The sequence below is a fragment of the Quercus lobata genome, chromosome 2 (assembly GCF_001633185.2).
Source record: "Quercus lobata isolate SW786 chromosome 2, ValleyOak3.0 Primary Assembly, whole genome shotgun sequence".
NCBI lineage: Eukaryota > Viridiplantae > Streptophyta > Magnoliopsida > Fagales > Fagaceae > Quercus > Quercus lobata.
Window position 1 is genome coordinate 66,958,136 of NC_044905.1, and position 26,615 is coordinate 66,984,750.

The 26,615-nt window shown below is 37.0% G+C and overlaps 1 pseudogene; it reads left to right on the top strand.

Annotated features, from left to right (window-relative positions):
- Positions 1-1,720: 1,720 nt before the first annotated feature.
- LOC115968760 lies at positions 1,721-7,313 on the top strand (annotated as a pseudogene).
- Positions 7,314-26,615: the final 19,302 nt, after the last annotated feature.

The following is a 26,615-nucleotide window of genomic DNA, read 5'->3' on the forward strand; positions in this document are numbered from 1 at the left end:
ATGAAAAACTGCTCTACAATGTACATGCTCTGCGTTAATATACGACCAAAACAGAGTAACTAACTCTCTAAAGAAAAGGCGGGAAACTAACCAATTATCCACTAAACACGGAACCAATAAGCTTATGACAAGTGTCCTAATCCTAACTGAATACAATCATTCTCACGTGATACTCACATGCCTCACTTAATTTCTCAAGACTACAAGCAGTTTGCTTAACTGTTTAATCCAAAACGCTACCGTTTCATTACAAGCCTTCTTTCTTCCTTTAAAGCTTTTGTTGTCGTTTAGTCCTTGCTTGTGCTCCAGCTTCACTGACTTCATGTCATTTCGTTCCTTTTTCAATTCCTTGCACTTACTGAGTCTTACCTTGCTTGAACCTGAACCATTCTTGATAAATTTCTTCTCATCCCTTTTCTTAACATGATAGCACCGATTGAGGACACGGGCTTCTTCAGAGGATGGTACCCAGATGGAGAGTATTTCTTGTCTGAAGGCATGATTTATTTTAATGTATCATTCATACCCAAATACACAGAATGGAAAATTTAACGTGGAATTTATTCGTTGATTCGGGATTTATATATCTGATAGGGTTCCATTTCTGTGAAATAAATTTCTTTGGCAACAAGCAATTCAGTATCTAACATAGAGAATCAGTTAGCTGAAGAAAACGCTAATATAAGTTTATGGCCCGGCCTTGGTGGCACTCACATACTAGTTTATCAGGACTACGTAGTATGGATTTGATAGGGGTAAATCTCAGGGCAGATGGATTGACTTAACGAGGTCAGACTTTAGAGACGAGGTAACCAGAAGAGACGATATAGTTAGTATAACAAAGCTGGTAGATGGATCTGTGACCTAGACAGAAGGATAAGGAAATGGACAGATACTTTTAAGTGAACGGATAAAAAGGAGACGGTCTGGTGAAGCCATGTGTCACCCTAATGGTATCTATATGGCACCCACGTGGCATGGGTTGTCTCCAAGGATTTTGGTATGGAAATATCTTGTGCTCCATACCCCACCATAATTATAGGCATCTCTCTAAGGAAATAATCCCATAAATTGCAAATATTGATGAAGATCTTCCTTACAAGAAAATACCCTCTCCACCAAGAAATTAAGGTCGGTCTTACATTACTATAAAAACCTCAAAACCCTCATAAATCAAGATAAGCGTAATTTTCCCAGCTCTAGCACTCTAGAATTGTAGAAATTCTCTCTAACTTAACCTTCGGAAGGTATTTGGCCAATACCACACCGGTATTCTCTGTAAAGTCTTTCTTTGTTTCTATTTCATAGGATTTGTCTAGGGTATGTGAGGACTGTGCGGCTCACTGATGATTTTTGGCATCATCAATTGGCGCCGTCTGTGGGAAACGACTCTCGTAGTAAAAGCCATACTACCACTTCCCAAACAAAGAGTTGTATGGTATTCACTTGCTCGATGGCAACCAACAACAATAACGAAGATGAACCATGCATTACTGCCCTTGAAAGACAGGTACAGACCTTAGCCGTGGCTGTCGAACACCATACTAAGAAAAACCACAACCTGGAGGAACAGCTATGCCAAAGGGATGCTAGGCCCAACAGTCACAGAGAGGAGCAAGAGGGCATTAGCGCCGAAAGAAGGGACCAAGAAGGATCAGAAGGCAACATTGCCTCGAGCAAACAAGAGTGACAAGATACTAGCCGTCCATCCGTCGCAGATATGGCACCGTCGCATATGATTGCTGAGATGCAAATGATGAAGGAAATGATGGACTTCATGATGAACACCCTCAAGGGGCGTATGTCAAACGACCTTGACAAGCTGGTCCACTGGACGGACTTGCCATTTATAGCGCTTGTTACTTTGTGCCCCCTTCTTGTGAAGTTCTGCATGCCGCAGATAGAAGCCTATAACAGGCTAAAGGATCCCTTAGACCACTTAGAATCGTTCAAAACCCTCATGCACTTACAAGGATTTCTGGACGAGATTATATGCCGGGCCTTCCCAACTATATTGAAAGGTCTTGCTAGGATAAGGTTTAGCAAATTGATGCCCAACTCCATCGGTACCTTTAAAGAACTAAGTGCGCAATTTGCATCACACTTCATAGGGGGCACAGGTATAAGAAATCCACTGCGTGCCTGATAAGCATCAAGTAGAGAGCAGATGAGACACTGAGGTCCTACATAACATGTTTCAACAAAGAAGCTCTTTCAATAGACGAAACTAATGACAAGATATTTGTTGTTGCATTTACCAGTAGTCTGTGGAAGGGGAAGTTTTTGTTCTCCTTATATAAGAATGACCCAAAGATCATGTCAGATGTGCTTTATCAAGCTACTAAGTACATGAACGCAGACGACGCGCTACTAGCCCTAGAGGAGAAACCCAAGAAGAGGGAAAAGCAAGAAGATGAATGGTAGGAAAGGGGACAGAAGATGGCTAGAACTGGAGACTGACGGGAGGATAGGCGTTCCAAACCCCCCACTAGAAGGTTCACTAACTTCACCCTACTGACTGTCCTAGTTGATTAGGTGTTGATGCAGATCAAGAATGATACGACCTTAACGTGACCTGGCAAGCTGAAAGGAGACCCCAGTAAGAGGTCTTGAAACAAGTATTGTCGTTTTCATTGGGATCACGGTCACGACACATCTGAATGCTATAACTTGAAGTAGCAGATCGAAGCCCTAATCAGACAAGGGAAATTGCAACAGTTCGTCAGTAAGGAAAGGGCAGACCCACCATAAAAGCAGGCTGTAAGAAGGGATAACGAATGTTCTAGGCCATCCCTAGGAGACATAAGGATTATTGTAGGGGGCACCATAGCTCCCGGTTCATCTAGAAAGGCACGTAAGACTTACCTAAGGATGGTTTAGAGCGTCTAGCTAACGAGTTTTGTTCCAAAGATAGCGCGGGTCGACAACCCCAAAATTGGGTTCTCGGAGGATGATGCTCAACGTCTCCACCACCCACACAATGATGCACTCGTTGTTAGCATACGAGTAGGGGATTACAACACTCATCGGGTCCTATTTGATAATGGAAGCTCTGCTAATATCCTCTATTACCGAGCATTCCAGCAGATGAGGATCGAGAGAGAACGGCTTGTATCGACTAATGCACCGCTTGTCGGGTTCGGAGGAACACTCATTGCAGTTACATTGCCCATGATGGTTGGGGATTACCCTTAACAAATTACCAAAGATGTTACATTCCTTGTCGTCAACTATGCGTTTGCTTACAACGCCATACTAGGCCGTCCTACCCTCAATTCATGGAAAGCCGTAACTTCGACCTATCACCTGATGATCAAGTTCCCCACTGAGTACAGAGTAGGAGAGGTACAGGGAGACCAAGTGGCAGCACACGAGTGCTACATAGCAATGTTAGAAATGGACGACCACTTGCAGACTATGAGCATAGAAGAGCAATAGACCACTTACTCAGGTTTTGAGGCATCTAAGGACTTTTTCACTATCAAAGCAGGTTCATTCACCTTACTTAGGAACTTCAGTTCTTCTGCTCTTGCTGATTCTTTTTAGTTAAAATCCTTTGTCAAAGAGTTCTGGGTCAACATTGAAGAGAATCAAAAATTGAACTTAACCTTCATCCCTTTTTAACTACTACTATTAATTTTTATGCTTTCATTAATGGAATTGAGATTGTCTCCATGCCTAAAGACCTGTACTACAGTCCAAAAGGTACACCTGATGAGAAAGTGCCTCGTAATGTTGACGGACGTACTGAGTTCTACATAAACTACACCAGCGCACTCGAGAAGGTTTTTTGATTAAATGTTGGTGGAAGCTCAATAGCACCAATTGAGGAAACGGGCTTCTTCAGAGGATGGTACCCAGATGAGAGTATTTCTTATCTGAAGGCATGATTTATTTTAATGAATCATTCATACCCAAATACATAGAAATACCAAATTACACAGCACCTGATGAGGTCTATGGGACTGCAAGATCAATGGGTAGACAACTATGCCTATAGGCGTAATACCTATTCACAAGATGGAAAATTTAACTTGGAATTTATTCGTTGATTCGGGATTTATATATCTAATAAGGCTCCATTTCTGTGAAATAAATTACTTTGGCAATAACCAATCCAATATCTATATAGAGAATCAGTTAGCTAAAGAAAACTCTAATATAAGTTTATGGACCGGCCTTGGTGGCACTGTCATACTAGCTATAAAGCACGGGTGCGTTTTGGGACTCAGGTGTGGGTGTGGGACTCGGCAATTTTTGAAAAAGTAAGGTGTGGGTGTGGCGGGACTTGACGATTAAAAAATTATTAAAAATATTTTTATTTATATTTTCTATATATTTTTACTATTAAAATATTCTTAAAAACACATTAATATACCTTGATTCACAAAACAAAGAAAGAAGAAGGCAAGAAACACATCTGAGGTCAGAATTTCAGCTTCTCCAGTGAGTTTCAAGGCCGATTTCGGCTTGTTTCAGCCGTATCGATCGCCGGCTGATACGACCCGATATGGCCGATACGGCCCGATTCTGGCAGAATCAGCCTAGTTCGGCACGAATTGAAGTCGATTCGACATGAATCTAGCCGCGTCGGCGCGAATCAAGTTGAGTCGGTGTGAATCCGAGGGAAAAAAAAAAAAAAAAAAAAAAAAAAAAAAAAAAAAAAACTTAGACGCGGCACCAATGCGCGGTCAACTGCGTTAGACGCCGCATCTCACATCGGACTCAGGTGCGGTACCCTCTAAGCCGCGTCCGTGCTTTCTAGCATACCAGTTTATCGGGACTATGTAGTACGGATCAAAAAGAAGGAGATATAGACAATGCATGGGACCTTTATTTTGCTGGTCCCTAAATATAATTCCAATGTCATTTTAATCGGAATCGAAGTTTTCAAATTGAGCGATCGTGATGGCAATCTTGCTAAACCCAATTCACTTCCGGCATTTCATCTACCAAAGTTCAAGACAACGAAAAGAATATTCATTGCCATTGGGATTGGTATGGGTATCTTTGCTCTTTTCTTTCTTATAGCGTGTGTGGTTTTTGGGAAACAGAGGAAAACCAAACGCTATGCCTCTAATTATCCACTATCAAGTTGCTGCAGCTAGTTCAGGCTCAACTTATACAAAAGAAAGCAAACAGGGAAAATGACTAGGAATGTCAACGGGTCGGGTTGGGGCCAGGTTTTTTAATACCCGGACCTAACCCATGGGCCAAGACCTGTGACCTGGACCTGGCCCGATTATTGAACGGATTTCTTTTTTCCAGGGCCCAGACCTACCTCGTTGGGCCATGCCACTTCAGGGCCCATTCCATTGCCCAATTAAAAAAAAAAAAAAAAATGTTTGCCTAATACTGATTTTCTCAGCAACCAAAGAGTAGGGAACACTCAAGAAAATCCAAATTTGAACATATTGGAAACCCATTTTTTTCATTACAAAATTTTCCCACATCAAAAGTAAAAACAAGAATTAACATATACAAAATCAAATCAAACAAGCCGATCCTACTCAACAAAAATAACACTTAAACTAGAAAATACAAATTTGATTCTTTGAACAAAATGAATGATTTTCAGTGCAAAAGCTTGAGTTCACAGCGAGGTGAGAAAGATGAGAGAGTTGTGGCCTTGTGAGGTTGAGGAGGGTTCGGCGAGGTGAGGTCCATGAGGAGAGGTGCTTGATCTCTTAAGGTGCTTATCGACAAGGTTGCTTGAGGGAGAGTGGTGATACTAACAGAGCTTAGGACGGCAGTGAAAGTTGGACCAGCGGTGAGAGGTTGGGTAGTTGGCCGAAGGTGAGATTGAGAGTGAGTGAGATTGTGATTTGTGAGTGAGAGAGTGAGATTGTGTGAGTGAGACTGAAGAGAATAGAGATGAGAGAGGCGGGCTATGGCTTGTGTGAGCTGAAATGAAATGACAATGAGGAATAAAAGTTTTAGGGTTTATAACAATATATATATATATATATATATTTATTTATATATGGGTATTTTAGTAATTATAAATTATATATAATCGGGTCGGGTCTGGATTCAGGCCAGGTTTTTACAAAAACCCGAACCCAGTTCAGATTTTTTTAAAATAAAAACCCAAACCCGACCCTATTCCTTATCGAGCCAGGTAAAACCCGGCTCATTAGGGTTGGGCCGAGTACCCGCAGGTCAGGTAGAAATTGCCATCCCAAAAAATGGCTTCCTCAATGAGGAAAGAACAGTGCCATTACTTTTCACTTGCTGAGATCAAAATTGCAACCAACAACTTCCGTGAAGATCTAATTATAGGAGTAGGCGGCTTTAGTAATTTATATAAAGGTCAAATTGATGGTGAGGAAACCATGACTATGGCAATCAAGCACTTGAACCCTGAGTCACTACAAGGTGCCCATGAGTTCCGAACTGAGATTGAGATGCTCTCTCAACTTCGATACATTCACCTCGTCTCTCTTATCGGATACTCCAATGAGAAGGGTGAGATGATCCTTGTCTATGAAAACATGACCAACGGGACACTCCGTGAACACCTCTACGGCACCAACAATGATCCACTCCCATGGAAAAAGTGGCTCGATATATGCATTGGAGCAGCACAGGGATTACACTACCTTCACAGGGGTGTGAAGCATACTATTATCCACCAAGACGTGAAGACCACCAACATTTTATTAGACGAGAAATGCGTTGCCAAGGTTTCAGATTGCGGATTGTCCAAAATGGATCAAAATAATTCTGCAGTTAGTACCATGGTTAAAGGTACTTGGGGCTGTTTGGATCCGGAATACGCACGTTTTCAAAAGCTTTCAGACAAGTCTGATGTATACTCATTTGGTGTGGTGTTGTTGGAGGTATTATGTGCCTGAAAGGCACTAAATCAAAAACTAGAGGAAGAAGAATGGAACCTAGCCCATTGGGCTCGGAAGTGCATTGAGAGAGGGACAATCAATGAAATCATTGATCCATATTTGAAGGGGAAGATAGCTCCACTGTGTTTCAAAGTGTTCATACAGATTTCAGAGAGTTGCACACGAGATCAAGGCATCCAACGGCCCACAATGGGTGATGTGGTGGAAAAGCTCAAGTTGGCATTGTAGCTGCAAGAGAACGCAGATGCTGAGAAAGAGAGTATCAATACTGGTGGTGAGCATATTTACTTGGATACATTATCATTTTGTATTAATGTTACAGATGATGGCCTTTGGGCTACTAATGTTCACAATGAACACGGGATGACATCGGATGGTACTGGGACTGGGACAGGGTTAACATGTTCAAGTTTTGAGATAGATAGTATCACGTCTCACAAGACATTTTCATAAACACCAGTAAAGTTTAAATGAGTTTTCTCTTTTCATTTCCTTTTTTTTTAAGATACATAAATAAAGTTCTCAATCTAGGTTGTACTATTAAGTAGATTAATTATTACAATTATGTTATGAAATCTTGTGAAAGTATAAGGTGGTGTCAATTGTTCTAGAACACACTTCATAATCCAAACTCATTGAATTGACAATTAAAAAAGGAGTTGTGTGATAAGTATTATAGGAAAATTTAATGACTTTCAATTCATGCCCATATTATTGTAAAACTTGTAGCATTTATTATTCTCTTCAGCTAGTTTTTATGTTTATTGATTCAAATTTTTTCACTCCCCAAATAGTGAGTAAATACTACAGGAATACTGTATTGTTGTAACAAAAAGTTAAGAATTTGTATCTCGGCATGGTTACATTTGAACAAAAAATTTCAATTTACATCTGAAAAAAATTATTGAGAATTTCAATTCGTGCCCATAGCAAAGTTGAATTTTAATTGATATCATCACCTAAGTCAAGTTACAATTGAGTATACTCTTAAGTAGTGTTATTAAATCCGGTCCGGCCCGACCAGTCGGACTGGTAACCTTGTGACCCAATATAGTGATTGATCCGGGTCATCAATAGGATCGGATGTACATAAGACCCGGTAAAACCGGTAAAACTCGGGGGGTTTTAAGCAAACCGTGTAACCTGGCTAGGTTTTAATAACCCAACTAGGTTTGTGAATTGTGTAAAATTATATTAATAGGTTCACTCCATTGACTTCTTTATTGTTTAATTTATGATAATATGGTAATTTAAATAAGATAAAACCTAAAGAAAAAATAAATGTATTGTTCCCTCACTTCTTTACTGTTTAATGCATTAGAATATGGTAATTTAATAACATTCACTTTTCAGTTTCACATGAAGGTGCTGAGGGGACAAGGAAAGAAGTTAGCCATCTGATTTACATGTGGAGGGCTGAGATGGAGCAAAGGAGGGTAATATAAAGAAGAAAAATCCCATTACGTGAGGAGGGTGGAGAATCTGTGGAAAAAGAACCGTAGCACAAAGAATTGTAATGGTAATCAAGTCTAAGAGAATCCTATGCAAGAACTACTCTCCTCGGACTTTGCTAAGGAAGAGTTTTTTTATATAAAACTTGCTATCTTTGTGTCATTATCATCTCTAATCCATCATGGAATTGGTCTTAAATATCAAAGTCTAGTTTTCAGCCCATTCTCTACAAATTCATTGCATTGGTCTCTTTAGGCTTTGATCCATTGATCATTTGGGCCAAGGATCCAAAACCTACCCTTACATTACATATTAATGTTATGATTTCATAAACTTTTTTTATATATATTTATTTTAAAATTTTTTTATTTGACCTTACAGTTCAACCAATGACCTACTGGTTGAACCAGTGACCCAGTGACATAGCTCATAGATCGAATTAATGTCCAATCCAAGTTTAATAACTATGCTCGTAAGCATTTTGTAAGTTCAAATTTTTCTAATAAACATTTAAGGTGCAAAGTAGCGTAATTTTAGTATTACAATTAGATATACTCATGATCACTTATATATAATACAAATCTACCTAATAAACACCAATGAGCAAATTAGTGGAGTATTACAAACTTTGAGGTAATCTCAGTTTGAATATGAAATCATAATGGCTCAAGTTCTTAATTTCTCATGAAAATGTTCAACTGTTCTCAATTAAAAGGTGTCTGCCTTCACAATTGGATGGACACCAAAGGGAGGATTTTTCTAAACTTATCACGGACCGCTCAGTTTTTGGCAACCCACGAGGAGGAGGGCAGAACGTTAAGTGATGGTCTCCACATATATGAAAATCAGTTATATCTTATATCCAATATATATCCACAAGCTTTTCATAGAAGTAGTTGCCCAGTCATTTTGGACTCTCACATTTCAACGTATAAAAGATCCCAATATAAAATAGTGCTCGCTTCAAATTTTGATGACCAAAAGCACTTAGAAGATTATCTTTTTTTTTTTTTTTTTTTTTTTTTTTTTTTGGAGAGAGTTTCAACTTATGGCATCCACTTCTGATGATCGCTCTTTGTCATCAGACCAAGACACCATTTAGTTTTTGGTATAGGCAGAGATTGAACCTCAGATCTCTTATTCAACCATTAGAGACTTTACCAGTTGAGCTAACTGGAACCCACACTTAGAAGATTATCTAGGTCACTGTTTTAGCACCATTGATCAATAATTTAATATAAAATCCTTTGAGATATATTTATAATTGAGGATTGACAAATTTAAATTTTTGATATCTCTGCGTAGAGGGGGCTAATTGAGATATAAACTCTTGGCTAATATATGATACTTTGGCTATTGTCATTTGACTGATTTTATTAAGGGTGTGTTTGTTTTGGGTGAAAATCACTTCCGGAAATGCTTTTCCGGAAATGGGGATGTTTGGTTGGTCCGGAAAATAGAATTTTTCGGAAATTGATTTCTGTTGACCGAAAAAAAATGGCTTTGACTACGGAAATCATTTTACACTTTCATTTTCACTTCAAAGTATTTCCAGAGAGAGAGAGAGAGAGCGCACGAGAGGAAGAAGACTGAGCTCCAGTCCAGTCCGACAATCGCCGGCGAACCCCGAGCTCCAGTCTGTGCCGATCTCGCGAGCTCCAATCTGACGACTGCGATCCAAGATCGCGATCTCGAGAAGATCAAGATCACGCCGTCAATCACGATCTCGCCTTCGCGAGATCGCGATTTCGGATCGCGATCGATGGCGCGGTCGTTGGATTGGAGCTCGTGAAGCACCGCGCCGTCGAACCCAGTCGAGCGTCGATCGTTGATGATTTTTTTTTTCTGGGTTTGTCTTTTCCTTCTTCTTTTCCAAACACCAAAAAATATTTTTCGGAAATTTTTTTGAAATGCAACCAAAGACATGAAAACATTTTCCTTTCCGAAAAATAGCATTTCCGGAAAATGGAATATTTTCCGGAAATGCTTTTACACGAACCAAACACAGCCTAAATTTAATGCTCCGTTCCCTGTCCAAATTTAAATGTCAGCTGTTACCAAAAAATAAATCCAATAGGAGCGCTGTCGAAAAAGCTATGCTTGCTTTTGAGATCCGCCAAGTGAATAAAGGAGCAAGAGCATTTAGATTGAGTTGTGCAAAATATCTATTTTATTTTAGCTAACTACTTATTTAAACACACATCCAATTCTTTATCTTAAAATCCATTTAGGTTAAATATTATTTTTTTTCATTTTTTTTAATCAATTGTTATTATTATTTCCTCCACTTTTCAAAACACCAACCTTTTCTTCACTTTTCTAATGTAGGACAAAATTTACTATTTAACTTTTGGAATTTATTAATTTTGGTATTTTTATGTAATTTTCATTATTTTAGGTTTAGGGTATTTATTTTCTTATTTTTAGGTTCTTTTAATGTTGTTTAGTAAATTAGGGTTTTATACACTTTCCTAACTACCTTAGGCTTTCATAGTCATCTTAGGTTTTCTAGCCAACTTAAGTTTTCTTTTTACTATTTAAATGCATTGTAGCCTCCAAAGGCAATTCAATTTTTCATGAGATTAATAAAATATAGACTTTGTTTATTGTTTTCTCTAGTGTATTTCAGGAGATTCTAGCCTTTTGCCCTTAATTTTGAAAAAAATTAGCAATATGCCCCTTTTTCGAAACTATATAGGGATATGCCCCTGTTTCGATACTCGATTACTTTAGAATCGAGTTTCATTAAAATACTCGATTTGTAGAAAATCGAGTTATTTCAAATAAAACAAAAAAAAAAAAAAAGCATAGAACTCGATTTTAGGGAAGTCGAGTTCCAAAACGCCGCCATAGGGCTTTAAAACGTCACTATAGGGCTTAAAAATGCCACTATAGGGCCCCTTGAACTTGGTATGGGGACTTGTAAAAATTTTTTGCAGGAAAACGCCGCTATAGGGCTCTAAAACATCACTATAGGGCCTAAAAACGTCACTATAGGGCCTAAAAAAATCACTATAGGGCACCCAGAACAAAGCGATTACACTTATAAAAAATTTTGCATAAAAAGGCCACTATAGGGCCTTAAAACGTCACTATAGGGATTAAAAACGCCACTATAGGGCACCGTGAATCCGCCAATCACACTTCTAAAAATATTTACAGGAAAACGCCGCTATAGGGCTTTAAAACGTCACTATAGGGCTTAAAAACGCCACTATAGGGCTCCCTGAATATAGAGCAATCACACTTATAAAAAATTTTTTTGCATGGAACTCGATTTCCTGAAACTCGAGTTCCATGGAATTTTTTTTTTTTTATATTTTTTTTTATGTTTGATCGGGCATAACTCGATTTTCTACAAATCGAGTATTTAATTGAACTCGATTTTAGGATAATCGAGTATCGAAACAGGGGCACGCTCCTATATAGTTTGCAAACAGGGGCATGTTGCTAATTTTTTTCAAAATTAGGGGTAAAATGCCAGAATCCTCGTGTATTTCAAACCTATTACTTTATGGATTCAAAGGAACCCCTTGTAGATTTAAGGTTTACTACTAGAAACTAACAATTTAATTTTGTTCCATCAAAGAGAGCTAGCATCATTTGTGCTTTCTTCAAAGTTCCATGACATCATTTTCAAGACACCCACACCCACTTTTCCAAATATGAACAAAATATTCATTTGGATAAGATACAATGTTCTTTATTTTTGGGAAGCACCTTAGCAAAATTTTACTTTGACTAATGCGTAGGGAAGTCATGTTCTTAATTGGACTCTTGTGCTATTTTAGAGAATTCAATCTGAATGCTCTAATGAAAAGTGTTCATCATATAATTTCACTTTTAGGGGGAAGAGAAGGTAGGCTCCAACCACATATATGGGATACCATAAATGATACAATTATCGTTGAACTATTACTTCAACTGGTATAAAATCACTTTCACTTGAGATTATTAGTGTGAAAAAAAAAATATATATTAATGTTGTCTATAAATTATTGGATAAAGTATAATTAGACCCCATAACTATTAATTGTTTCAATTTAGTCTATTGAATTATAAAATTAAGTCAATTTCATACTTGGATCACTTATCCATTTAATTTTTAAGGAGAAAATGGGCATTTGCTCTTTTCGCCAAAACTTTTCAGCAAAATGCCCCATATCTGAGACTATTTAGGGAAATGCCCTTGTTTTGAAACTCGATTTTTGGACAATCGAGTTATAGCGAATTGAAATTTTTTATTTTATTTTTTAAAAAATGGAACTCGAGTTCCTTGAAAAATTTCAAGTGGAACTCAAGTTCCATGAACTCGAGTACTTTACATGGAACTCGAGTTCCAAAAAAAAAAAAATAATAATAATTTCTAAGTCCACATTCGTTATAACTTGATGTTCTAAAAATCGAGTTTTACATTTGAAACTCGATTTCTAGAAAATCGAGATTCAATTATTAGTTTCAGACATGGGGCATTTTGCTGAAAAGTTTGTAAGAAATGGGTAAAAGCCAATTTTGGCCTAATTTTTAATGAAATGATAGTTAAAATTGATTTGAGTTTGAAAATTTTAAACTTTTATAATAACCTTCTAACTAACGTCACATTTGCCATATTAACTAAATTCGTTTAACTTAAAACGGGGAGTAGATTCAAGAATAAAATTAACTTCATTTTACACGGTTAAGATATTGACTTGGCACAATTAAAGATTGGGGGACTACTTTGACATAATCAATCGTTGAGGATCCAATTGAACGTTACCCTATAGTACCAAATTAATAGTTTAACCTAAAATAATTACGAAATTTTTTTAATTATATCTATTGATTAGTTTATGAAGATCAGAAAAATTATTCTTATATGAATTTAGTAATATATTTGAAAAGAGTGTAGAATCAATTTTAATATGATGCGGGATGCGGAAGTGTCATGAAGAAGAACACTTCTACCTCTAGAAAACAAAACACATTTGTGTCTAAAAATAATCTCAAATCCACAAGGGTTCATTGAATCCACAAGAGCCCTTAAATCCACAAGGAGAAAGGGTCTAGAATCCACCAAAGAATAAAAAAACAAAAGTCTGAATTTTATTAATTGAATATTTGTTTAAAAAACGTGTATAGACTTAAGGGCCTATTTAAAGACTACGTAAAACTTGACAGACAAGAAAATATAATATAAAATAACTCATAATTGATATCTAACCATAACAGGAATTGAATTTGATCTAAAAGGTATTAAAAAACACCTAAAAACAAGGAAATAATAACCCTAAACCTAAAATAACAAAAAATTACAAATTAAACACCAAAATAAATAAATTACAATAATTAAATTGTAGATTTTATCCTACATCATAATGTGATTTTGATTGACGTATTCGGAGCATATGTGTCCCACATACAAGACCACCAACCAATCCTCTAAGGTTTTCCATTTGCAAAATCAAACCATCCTAGACATCAAATAAAGCATGGCACTCAAAATAGTATATGGCTTGTGAAACTTTTCCCGAATAGGCATTATACATAGCAGGTAAAACGTAGATACATTTGCTTGGATGTAATACCTTGGGTTTTATAATTAAATTTAACCATGTGATTACATTGGTCAATAAACTACATAGTTAGATCTAATTGACATTGTGGAAAGACAACGCTATTTGTGTTTCATTGATATATATATATATTTTTTTTTTTTTATTATAAAAATACACTGAAACTATTATTATAACAACATCATAATACAGATACATCCTGGATAAGAGCTTGTTGAATACAACAAGGAATCTCTTCAATCCAAATTACATTATTGACAAGGTTTTGAGTTTGTCTTGCTAGAATGTAAGCTGGCTTATTGCCAGTCCTATGTACATGAGAAAAATTAACAACACCAATTTCAGGGCCTAACTCATGAATGTCTTCCACAATAGCAGCAAGAGAAGTGGGTGATAGTGTAAATCATTTGAGAGCATTAGAGATTGTCAAGGAATCACCTTCCAACACCCTATCTCGCAGCCCCAAATGTCTTGCTAGCAACAGGCCAGCTTCATAGGCTTTAGCTTCAACTTCAAGTGCCCCCAATGGAGCATTAATTTTTCTGCACAAAGCTGCCATTAATTTGCCTTCAACATCTCTTATTACAACACCAGCTTGTTTCTTTGATGTAAAAAGAGCCCCATCTACATTGATCTTGAATAAACCCGCTAAAGGAGGTAACTAGGCTAAGTGCAAAGGCTCTTGTTGTGAGGTAAGTGCAAAACCGGATCTAATGCAGCATCAATACATGAATCCATTGTAGACCAGTACTTCTGAAGGTAATTTGCTGCCTAAAGAGCCAAGGCCGGACCTGTTTTGCCTTCACCACCATAATGAATTTCGTTCCTGTTACTCCAAAGTTCCCAAGTAGTTGTTACAAGTTGTGAACATTTCTCCTCTCCAACTGCATTAGTCATCACAACAACCATAACAGGTCCTAAAAAAATCAAGATGAACATCCAAAGGCAGTAGTTGTAATTTTGAAGCAGCCCAATTTTCTTGTGCTTTCGGACAGCCCAAAAAAATGTGACCATTCATCTCAGCCTTATCATGACAGCAAACACACGTCTTCAGCAATTACATTACGCCTCCTTAACTTGACTTTGGCCAGTAAAGTGTCACAACAAGCACGCCAACAAAAGTGTCGCACCTTATAAGCAATGGGCAAAGACCAAATTTTCTTCCAAAACTTCCTGAATAAACTACCATCAGAAGTAGTTCCATAGGTTGCAAATGTAAACAAACTAACAGCTAATTTACAACAGTGAAATTTCCATTGGCAGTTTCAGCCCAAACCATTTTATCTGCTGGTAGAGTAACACTCAAAGGAATACTCTTGATTAATTTAGCTTCATGAGGAATAAAGAGGTTGTCAATCACATCAATTTTCTACCTTGTTGTTCTTGAGTCAATCAAGTCAGCAACATTCATATCAGCACTCAAAAACAACCTTGGAGAAAGTACTCTATGAGATGAAACCTCTGGCAGCCACTTATCTTGCCAAATCTTGATATTTGCTCCATTACCAACTCTCCATGGCATCCCTTCAAGTAGAGATTAAACTCCTCCATGTATAAGAAGGGTTGTGTCCAATCGAAGCATGAACAAAATCACTTGTTGGGAAATAATTTGCCTTAAGGACCCTATAAACAAGAGAATCACCTCCCATTTGAAGATGCCACCCCTGCTTCACAAGCAAAGCCTTATTAAACCATTTTAAATTCTTGAAACCCAATCCTCCATCACACTTAGGCTCACACATATTTGCCAACTAAGCCATGCAATTTTCCTTTCCTCCTTTTTTTGACCCCACCAAAAATTCCTAATCATTCCCATCATTTCATCACAAAGCAAATTTGGAAGTTTGAAACAACTCATAGTGTAAGTCGGAATTGCTTGAGCCACAACTTTTATTAAAACTTCTTTTCCCGCCTTGGACAACAATTTTTCTTTCCAACCCCCCAACACTTTCCCCAATTTCTCCTTTATGGCATTGAAGGTAAGTCTTTTATTTTTCCCCACTAAAGAAGGTAAGCCATGATACTTCTCATGTTGCTAAATTATTTGGGCACCAAACCGATTTTTTATCTCATCTTGAACTTCCCTTGAAGTGTTACTCCTGAAGAACAAAGATGTTTTTGCACGGTTTAAATTTTGACTGGAAGATTTCTCATACACTGCAAGCAATCGTTGTAGTTCATCACACTCCTTTAATGTTGCCTTGCAAAAAATCAAACTATCATCTGCAAAAAACGAATGAGACAATCTCGAACCACCCCTACAAATTTTCACACCCTCCATTTAACCCCTATCCACTGCTGATTGAATCAAAGCAGACAAGCCTTCTACAAGGTGACGAAGGGTCTCCTTGATTAATGCAACTAAATGATTAAACTTAATTAGGAAATCTAAAAAATGGTAGTTAAGGAACCATACATAGATTTTATCCTTACACATGCATATAGTCATCTTTCAATACCTTTCTAAATTAGTTCGAGTGGTATTTATATGGCTCCATCCCTCCTTTAAATAAGGGTAAATATTCAAATCTCCTAAAGTGCACAATGCATATCTCCCTATTTATTGTAAATGTGTGTGTATGAGAGAGAGAGAGAGAGAGAGAGAGAGAGAGAGAAGTGTTAGGAGAATTTGAGTTAAAGAGAGAAAAGAGAGACAAAGCAAAAGTGGGAATTAATGTAGTTTGACTTGATAACCTGCATTCACGACAAGATCAAGTGCCCAAGATGAAACTTAAGAGAAGGCAGTTTCTAGAATTTCAACTTTCTTTTGATCGTGTTTTGATTGACTGAGATATGTCTCTCAACACACTCACAACTTAGGCTCGTTGAAGTGAGACACAAGAATTCTTTTTTTATTTATTTAATGGGAAATACTAACGAATGCCTTTAAGACAATGATTAGTAATCCATTTAAAGAAAGTTTTTATGAGAAAAGAAAAAACAATGCAATTAATGTTTTAACAGTTTTTTCCATTTCCCATAAAACTGGTATCAAAACTTTTCTAAAATAAATTGTTAATCATTGTCCTAATAACATTTGTTAGCATGACCCTTATTTAATTTAGTTGGCTATTAATTACCTTGATAAATATGAGCTACATACATAACTATTTCAAGGCACACTAAACTCAATTCAAAAGAGAGGTTTTCAAAAGTAATGGCTTGTGATATTATTTTGTTAAAAAAAAAACCCTCCATTTCACGATAAACGTTGTTCAAAAAGTAAATATTAAGATGGTTTTCCAATTGATTATCAAAGCTAAAGCCACAAACCTCTTTCCAATATGTTGTACAAAGATCAAATCTTCAAGGTGGTTCTTGGAGTTAGGTAAGCAATTCGTGGAAGGGTTTTTAATTAGAACAGTTAAAGTGGCTTGTTGTTGATATTGGGGTCACATTTTTTTTTTTTTTAATGTTTTTTTATGGGGTGGAGACTAGGATCAAGGGTTGGATTAAGTTTGTACAACTTTGATTCTATGGGTTAAAGACCAGACATGGCAAAACGGGCAGGGCGGGTCGGGTTGGCCCATATTTTTCACTGATTTTTTTTTTTTTTTTTTTTTTTTTTTTTTTTTTTTTTTTTTTTTATATATAAAGAAAACATGTATTTTCCATTTGGAAAGTCATGCAACAAATTACTTAATATAAAATGCATTACTTTGAATTCACCACTTATATCAAGAATGAATTCAGTTAAACTTATTAATACTTATTCAGTAATTTTAAAATTATACAAATCCTAACATTGCTATCTAAAACAAAATAACACAAAGATAAGCAAAACAAATACACAAGTTTAATTTATACACAATATCAACATCCAAAAATATAAAACAAAATTACAAATGACTTATTGGATAACTCATTTGACGAAGAATAAAAACATATAAGAAATTTACAATCTTGAAAATTAATTTTATAATCTATTATAAATTGTGGTTGACACTCTATTTCAATTTGAGATATATATTAAAGTTTGATTGTTTACTTATTTGTACATGCTTTCTTTTATGAATATTAAATCATTGTTCAGCAACACACACTCTAGGAAATATCATAATTTATTTTGAAAAGCCGTTTATTTTGGACATAAATTGTTAAAAATAGGTCTAAGCATTCATAATTTATGCTAATTTGATACTTTGACTTCACTATTTTCATACTTGTGAATGTTTCTCATACATGTCTACAATTTTAAATCTATGTTTTTAACTCTACTGTAACCAGATTATCTAGGCATGTATTTTGCTATTTGATATCTAAAAATCTTTACTCATTACATAATGCTTAACCATTCATCTTTCAATTAATTTGCATGTGATTATGTAAATATCTCAATTGTTTCCTTACAACTCACAACAAACAATTAAACCAATATTGTCTTACTTTTATTATTTTTTTACCAAAACAAGAAATTTTTAAAAAATAGTTTGGGTTTGGGTTAAGGTTGACCCGCAAAAAATACGGGTCGGGTTACGAGTCAACCCGTTTTTGTTTTCGGTCAAAGAAATTGGGTTCGGGTCAAGTATTTTTTGAGTTGGGTCGAATCGGGTTAGAAAATTCTGACCTGTTTTGCCATGTCTAGTAGAGACTAGTGAAATTCCTTTTTGGAGTTAGGACTAACCTAGTTGTACTTTTTCCTTTAAATGCATTCATAGGTTTTCCACTTCATCATTAATTGTTTGTGTTCTTTACTTTACTACTTTGAGCTTTTTGTTTAGTGAGGTTTATAATATGTGGTAATTAGACTGAATGTCCAATAATATTTTTTTTATACAAGATAAAATTTCTACTCTAGCTTAATTTAAGTGTATATGTGTGTGACGCTCCCTCTTGGAAACTTAAACCCTAGCCCTTGCCCCCCACACCTCACAAGAACTTATACTTGTGGAGTGACTATCGCACCAACGGTGTGCGGTGGTATGTCCAATAATAATTGAAATTGCATAATTGTTTAATTTGTCCAAGTTCATTAAACTCCACTTATAATCAACCAAGGGTTCAAAATATATATATATATATATATATATATATTTTTAGAAACCAGACTACAAGTCTGGGCTATTATTGAATAGAAAATACAAGTGTTCAGTGAACATCAAACAACAGTAAGGAAACTATGTCCTTGGGAGGGGAATTAAACCAAACCTGAGCACTCCTACAGGCTTTTGCTTTTTTTTGCAAGAGCATCAACCACACAATTACATGCTTGACTAGTATGGGTAAATGCACATCACTCTCTATAATCCAATTTCTGCAGCAAATTCGACAGCTTTCTGGCATGCTAGAGCTTCCATATCAGCAACTAAGTGAGTCAAGAGCATTGGGGAAGATTATGCACCAACAAATTCACCTCTCCAATCTTGAACAACAACTCCAATTCTAGCCAAATGAGAATCCCTGAACATTGCAGCATTGAAGTTGACTTTGTGGTAGTTTAAGTCAGGTGTGCTCCAGTGCTGCATGGTAGGGGGAGGAGGCAGGGCCGTGTCTATCTGCTAGACTGCTAGGAAGTCTTGCAGAAAACTTCCTGCCGTTGGTAGGATTTGGGCCGTAGGTCGCACAGGTCTGCCAAAGTGGATGGCATTTCTCCAGTTCTATAACAGCCAAGCTGCAATAGAGAAAACTTCCTTTCTATAGTCGTCCTTAACCTGCAAAAAAAGAGATAGTAAGTCACTAAAACTCTGGGGGTGGGGGAGATTTGCTTGGTTGAAGTAGTGAGACGAGCTCCAAGTTGTCTCCACTTCTCTGCACAACCAAATGACATGCATTGGGTCTTCAGGGTAGAGGTTGAAGAGTTCACACTTGTCGGATGGTGTGATTTGTCTCTAAAATAGACAGCTCATAGTTGGCAGAGCATTATTACATGCTCGCCAAATGAAATGCTTGAATTTATTAGGGACTCGAAGCCCCCAAACTGCCTTCCAAAATTGTTTTTGAGCTGTCCGGTTTGAAGTTTCTGCTTGACTATCATCCACCCTAGCAGCTAGGAGCTTATAAGCACTACTTGTACTAAAAACACTTGAAGGAGTGTAGGCCCACGCTATTCTTTCTGGAGGGCATTGGCAACTCAAGGGAATTCCCAATATGGCAGAAGCTTCTTTCAGCAAAAATAGTTGGTTACCACGATTTGCTCTCCACACTCCCAACTCCTGATTAATCAGAGTTTGAACCTTTGTCTCGGCTGCAATAGTGGGCAAAGGTGAGATGATGGGACTATTGGGGCTACCCGGCAACCATTTATCCTCATTGATCCGTACATTCTGCCCATTCCCTATATGCCACACCATCCCCTTCCAAATAACATCACTCTTCCAAGCATATGACCCCATGTTCGAATCCTTTGCCTCCAAGATTGAGCACGTTGGGAAAAATCTTGCTTTGAAAACCCGACGACAAAGGGAATTAGGATTATTCATCCTCCATACTTGGTTGGCCAACACCACGTCATTGAATTTTTCTATCTCCTTGAATCCCATGCCACCCAATGAACCTTCCTACTACCATCCTCATATCTCCACCAAAACTTATGAGTTAAACCTCCAAATCTTTTATCAAACCTTTAGGAAGCTTGAAACAACTCATGGTATAAGTAGGGATGGCCTGAATCACTGCCTTTATAAGAACTTCCCTTTTGGCTTGTGAGAGAAGTTTTTCCTTCCAACCCTGTAATTTCTTCCAAACCCTTTCCTTGATGTAAACAAAGCTTTGTTTCTTAGCCCGACCAACAAGAGTTGGCAACCCCAAGTATTTCTCATACTGACGAATGGCAGGAACCCCCAATAGAGCTTAGATCCAAAACTTCACTTAGGCTTGAGTGTTTGAGCTGGAAAAAATATTGGTCTTCTCTCAATTAATTTTTTGCCCCGAGCCCTTCTCATAGAAAGCCAATACAGCCAATATTCTTTAGCATTCAACTTCCGTAGCACAACAAAAAAGCACATTGTCATCTGCAAAAAATAAATGGGAAACCTGAGGACCATTTCTACATATAGTCACACCTCTAATATCATCATTTACTTCAGCCTTCTGAATTAAACTCTGTAAACCCAAGGCACATAATAAGAATAAGTAAGGGGATAACGAGTCACCTTGTTGTAAACCTCTTGAAGGTTTAATTCTACTCACTGGTTGCCTATTTAGGAGAACTGAATAGGAGACCGATTTCATGCATGACATTATAATTCGAATCAATTTTTCATCAAGCCCCAGGTGGTGCATAATTTTCTCCAAGAATTCCCATTCAACTCGGTCGTAGGCTTTGCTCATGTTAAGCTTGAGAGCCATGAACCCCATTTTACCGATGGTCTTTTTTTGAGGTAATGCAAGGTTTCAAATGCTACCAGGACATTGTCAGAGATAAGACACCCCAACAAGAAAGCACTCTGAGAATCTGGAACAGTTTGGATTAAAAACTTCTTCTAACGCTTAGAAACCACTTTAGCAATAAGTTTATAAATAACATTACAAAGACTTATGGGTCTAAAGTCAGCCACCTTTTTTGAATCTTTAATTTTTGGGATAAAAGCAATATATGTGGTACTAAGAGATTCGGGAATGATACCTGAATTCAAAGCATTAAAAACAACCTCCGTGACATCTTTACCCACAATATGCCAAAAAGATTTGTAAAAAATGGGTGACATAGCATCGGGATCCAGAGTCGTGAGTAGGGCCATTTGTTTGAGAGCTTAATACACCTCATCTACATGAAAATCACCGACAACTACCACATTATCTTTTGTCATGACAGTGTGAAGAACACCATCAAGAATTTCCTCAATACCCGAAGGATTTGAAGATGTAAAAATGCCCTCAAAATACCTCTCAATCACCTTGCTCATTGCTGCCTCTTCTTCAATCCAAACCCCATTCTCATCTCCTAAGCCCAAGATATGATTTCGCCTATTCCTTTGGTTGGCTCAACAATGGAAGTATTTAGTGTTACTATCACCCTCTTTCAGCCAAGCATTCCTAGACCTTTACTTACACATCACTTCCTCTTTAGATTTTAATTGTTGGATTTCCTCTCTAAGAGCTTGAAGTCGAGTGGGGTATTGCCTATACCTATCAAATTCCTCCAAGGTTTTTAAGTCAGCCAATTTTATTTGCAGCAAATTATGATTATGGCCAAAGGATTTTCGGTTCCACTCTCTAAGGTTGTCTTGACAAGTATAAATTTTCCTATTAAAGCTCTAAGTTGAACCCACCACTGAGTCATCTCCCCATGCATCTTTTACCACACCTTCACAAGTACTGTCTTTCAACCATATAGCCTCAAAGCAAAAAGGACGACCTTTACGGTAAAAACATTTGAGCTCCGAATCCAAACACAAGAGAATGGGTTTATGATCTGAATGAAAAACATCCAAATGATGAATGCATGAGGTTGGGAACTAAAGGGTCCAATCTGCGGTTGCCACAACTCTATCTAGACAAATCCAAACATTTTGATCCCCAGGTCATCTATTGCTCCAAGTGAAAGGAAAACCATTGAATCCTGAATCTTTTAATCCACAAAAATCAAGAGTATCACAGAAACCTTGCATTTGACATTCCGGTCAATCAAGCCACCCTTGTTTCTCCTTAGCCAAAATAATTTCATTGAAATCACCTATACAAATCCACAGAAGGGAAAACCGAGCACTAAGAGTCTTGAGGAGGGACTAGGAGTCTTCCTGGCTGGTGATATCGGGGTCACCATAGAAACCCATTAACCGCCAGGAGTCATCAACTCCATGGTCAATGATAGCATCTATATGATGATCTGAATAGGATTGTGATAGTTTTTAGACCCCTTAACAACACAATTGGATTAACCTAGGTAATTAGCCAAGTTGTTACTTAGTCCAATTTAACAAAAATTAGGTTATCACAATTAAACAATTATATCATGCATAGTAGCGGAAAGATAAATAACACAAAGATATGATCACCCAAGAAACCAAATCGGTAAAAACTTAGGGAGGATTTAACCTAGCTATCCTCAAGTTAAACTTGAATTCACTATCTTGAAAGAATTGAAGTTCATACAATAAGACTTACAAGCCCCCACACTTGACTTCTTATTGCTACCCACCAGTAGAACTTACTGACACGACCACGTGCAAGCTCCGAATCCACGGACTCCTTTTTTCTTGGATTCACCACCAAATACAAGCACACCCATTTGATTTCTTTAAGCTTCAAATGGTAGCAACTGAGTTGATCATCAAGGTGTAAATAATATCTCCTCCTTGAAAACCATAAGTTTGTGTAAAGGAAAGCTCCTCTAGATCTCACAAGAGATTTACACAAATAGTAATATGAGCAACACTAAAACGTGTTTAAGGTTTGCCTTTTATACTTAGGACAAATTAGAAAACCCTAAATGTTTTAAACAAACTAAGGCTAAGTTGAAAATCTGCAAAAAACGCATTATGCCCGAGATTCGATCGATCAAGCCTAAGCTTCGATCGATCAAGCTAGGCCGAAATGCATAATGACTTCTACATCAGCTCGATTCCAACTTTACATAAAAGATACAACTTTGAGCAAGACTAAACACTACTAACCATATTGTTTTGATCATGGTTTGACAACAATACACATTAGAGTTCTAAATACATAAAAACCTAAGTCTTTAGAACCTAACAAACTCCCCCTTTGGCAATCTGTGACAAAACACAATTAGAAGCTCAAAGTTTACAAAGAAAAGTCCTTTACAAAACAAATGCTCATAAAACAGACTCAATCCTAACTACTATCCATCAGTTGCAATAGTAGACAGCAACTCAATTGAATCAACCTGTATATTTCCTGAAACACTAAACAAAATGCATAGCCGCATGTGTGGAAAATACAAGTAAACAAAATAAATTCTTGATTTCAAACAACACACAATAAAGACATATATCAATGAATAACTCATAAATATAAATCAATAAACAATTGAAAACAAGAAACATAAAAAGCAATAAAAGTAACTCCCCCTAACATGAATATCCCAACAAAATATGACAAGAGCTGAAAAGATAAAATACAATGTGAAGCACCTAGATACAATCTAAACTCCACAAGCTCTAACCAACAAAAATACTCTCCACGTGAAGACAAAACTCTACATGCTCAAATATGTACTCCCCCTTTTTGTGACAGAATGCCAAAGGGCAATCAAAATCCATCATCAAAAGGGAGGTGGCGGTGAAGATCATCTAAATTGTATCAACTCTGTGCGCAAAGCATGGATCTCATCGAGCATGTCCACCAAAATTTGTCCATGAGCACGTCGAATGTCTGAATCATCCGAAGTAGTCGGTGGAGGAACATTAGCATCAGCAGTAGCAACACCAGACGTCTCAGCAGCATCAGCACTTGTAGAAGAAGGAGGAGGGGGAACAGTACCAGATGATGCACCTCTAGGACACGAAGGAGCAACTCTCAAGTGAGCAGCTCTCTGCCTAAGAAATTTGGCACCTATGGGAGCAACAACATAAACAGGCTCACCAAAAGGAAAACTATCTAGACCAAGAAACAAAAAAATCCTATGAATGAAAATAGGATGGATAAGCGCATGCACTACGGCAGAACTCCTATGAACCTTGTTCAAAGAATGAAGGAACAGATGAGGGAAACTGATAGACGCACCAGAAAAGATAGGCAGTCTCAGTAAGCTTAGCAGACGTGATCCGAGGATCAGAACCCCATTGAATAGAAGACTCAGTGATGTATGACATAACAACATCTAAGGGAGGAGACTCATCATAGGGATAGTCAGGCTCCCGAACAACCGGAACCCTAAGAGCTTCAGCCACTACCCAAGGAGTAATGGTGAACTCAACACCTCGTATCCAACTCCTAACAACAGTGTTGGAATCATAGATGTGGCAAGAGAGATTTGAGAAGAACTCTCTAATCAAGGCGGTCGGGGGTGGATGATCTATCTCTAAGAAGGACAACCAACCTCTAGACTTAAAGTTAGCCCTAATGGCCGGATCAATCTCATCCAAAATCACAGCACGCTCAGCCCAAATCTTACGCTTACTGTTCAGTTTCTCAAAGGCCTCTCTGCTTTTATCATTCCTAAACACCTCACTCCTAGAAGGAGACTTAGAGGAAGTGGAGGGGGTCCTATGGGCTCTAGTTTTCCTAGGCATAGTGCTAGGATAAGGACCAAAACACAAAGCAAAAAAAAAAAAAAAAACAAAAACCAAGGGCAGACTGCAAGTTAGAATAAAAACAATATAGAACAAAAATCTATATGATGCATAAACAAATTAAATGTAGTGATGCATGACCTAATGCAGTGCAATTAAGTTCAAAATTAGTTCAAGTTCACAAATTTGGCTTGAGCATAGAGTTTCTAACAAAAACCCCAAAATTTTGAAAAACCACTTGATCAATTTGTAATAAATTGACGAATTGATCATCATACAAGATAGATTTCAGAAAATAATGACCAATTACATCAATACAACAAGCCAATTTCATCAATTGAGCCAATTTGAACCAAAAGCCCCAATTTGAATTCAAAACAAGCCCCAAAATTTTTGATTTTTCATAAAACCCCAAATTAATCAAATTAACCAACATAGCTCGTGAATATATCAATATAGGAACAAAACCCAATGATCAATTTCAGAAAAAGAGGGTTGATTCCAAAAAAATCCCAATATTGAAAAATTCCGAAAATCCCACAAAAATGCATGAGTTTATGCATGAAAACATGAAAATAAATGCAAAAGGAAGGGCGAAATAGACATACCGGCTTAGGGAGAGAGAATCCTTGCAAGAAAAATGGAGGAAAACGACAAAAAATCTCAGTGGAGCCTTGCCTAGTCAGAGAGAGAGAAAAAAAAAGTTTGAAAAGTTTTGAAAAAGTGTTTTGAACAAGTCAAATCTGAGTGTTTAAAAAACCTGATTCACGAGTTTCGATTGATCGAAAAACAATTTCAATCGATCGAAACAGACAGAGGCTCGTTAAAAATTTTTAAAACAATTTCAAAACAATTTCGAAAGATCGAAAAACAGTTTCAATCAATCAAAACAAACAGAGGCTTCCTTAGACAATTTAAAAGAATTTCGATTGATTGAAAAATAGATTGGATCAATCGAAACTGGCAGAGGCTCACTAAATTTGAGGAAAAACATAGTTTTTGAAAAAACATTTAGGAACAACTCAAAGCATTGACATTGAGGAACAAAATGCATGAGTATGTGATGATATGATTTTCGAAAACAAGAATTGAAGCCCAAATTTCCCAAAATTAAAATTTCTTGCATTCTCCAAAAATTTTCAAACATCAAATCAATTTTGCACAGAATTCAAAGTAATTGCAAACTTGGTCGGTCAAACCATAAACACACACAATAACATGAACTAGCAAAAACTTGAGATATATGTGAGGTGATATGTAAATAGCAATCAATCACAAAGTCTACAAAATTCATCACATAGAATTTAAAAGAGACGATCACCTAAAGAGTTATATTATACAACTCCCACATCTCCTAAATCATAAGCTTGCAATCATGTAAGTTTCTTAAATTTTGCCTCATAATATACATACCAATTTTAATTTATACAGAAACTTATTAAAGAGCCAGAATAATGTACACACCAATTTTAAGCATTAAGCAATTAAACCGAGGCTTCACCTTATGTTCTTTTTATGCATGTGCTACACTTTCTCGAGCACAAAATCTTACGATATGCACTAAGGAGTTCATGATTGGCTAGTAAACAGTGGTGAGATGATTATTTTTGCCT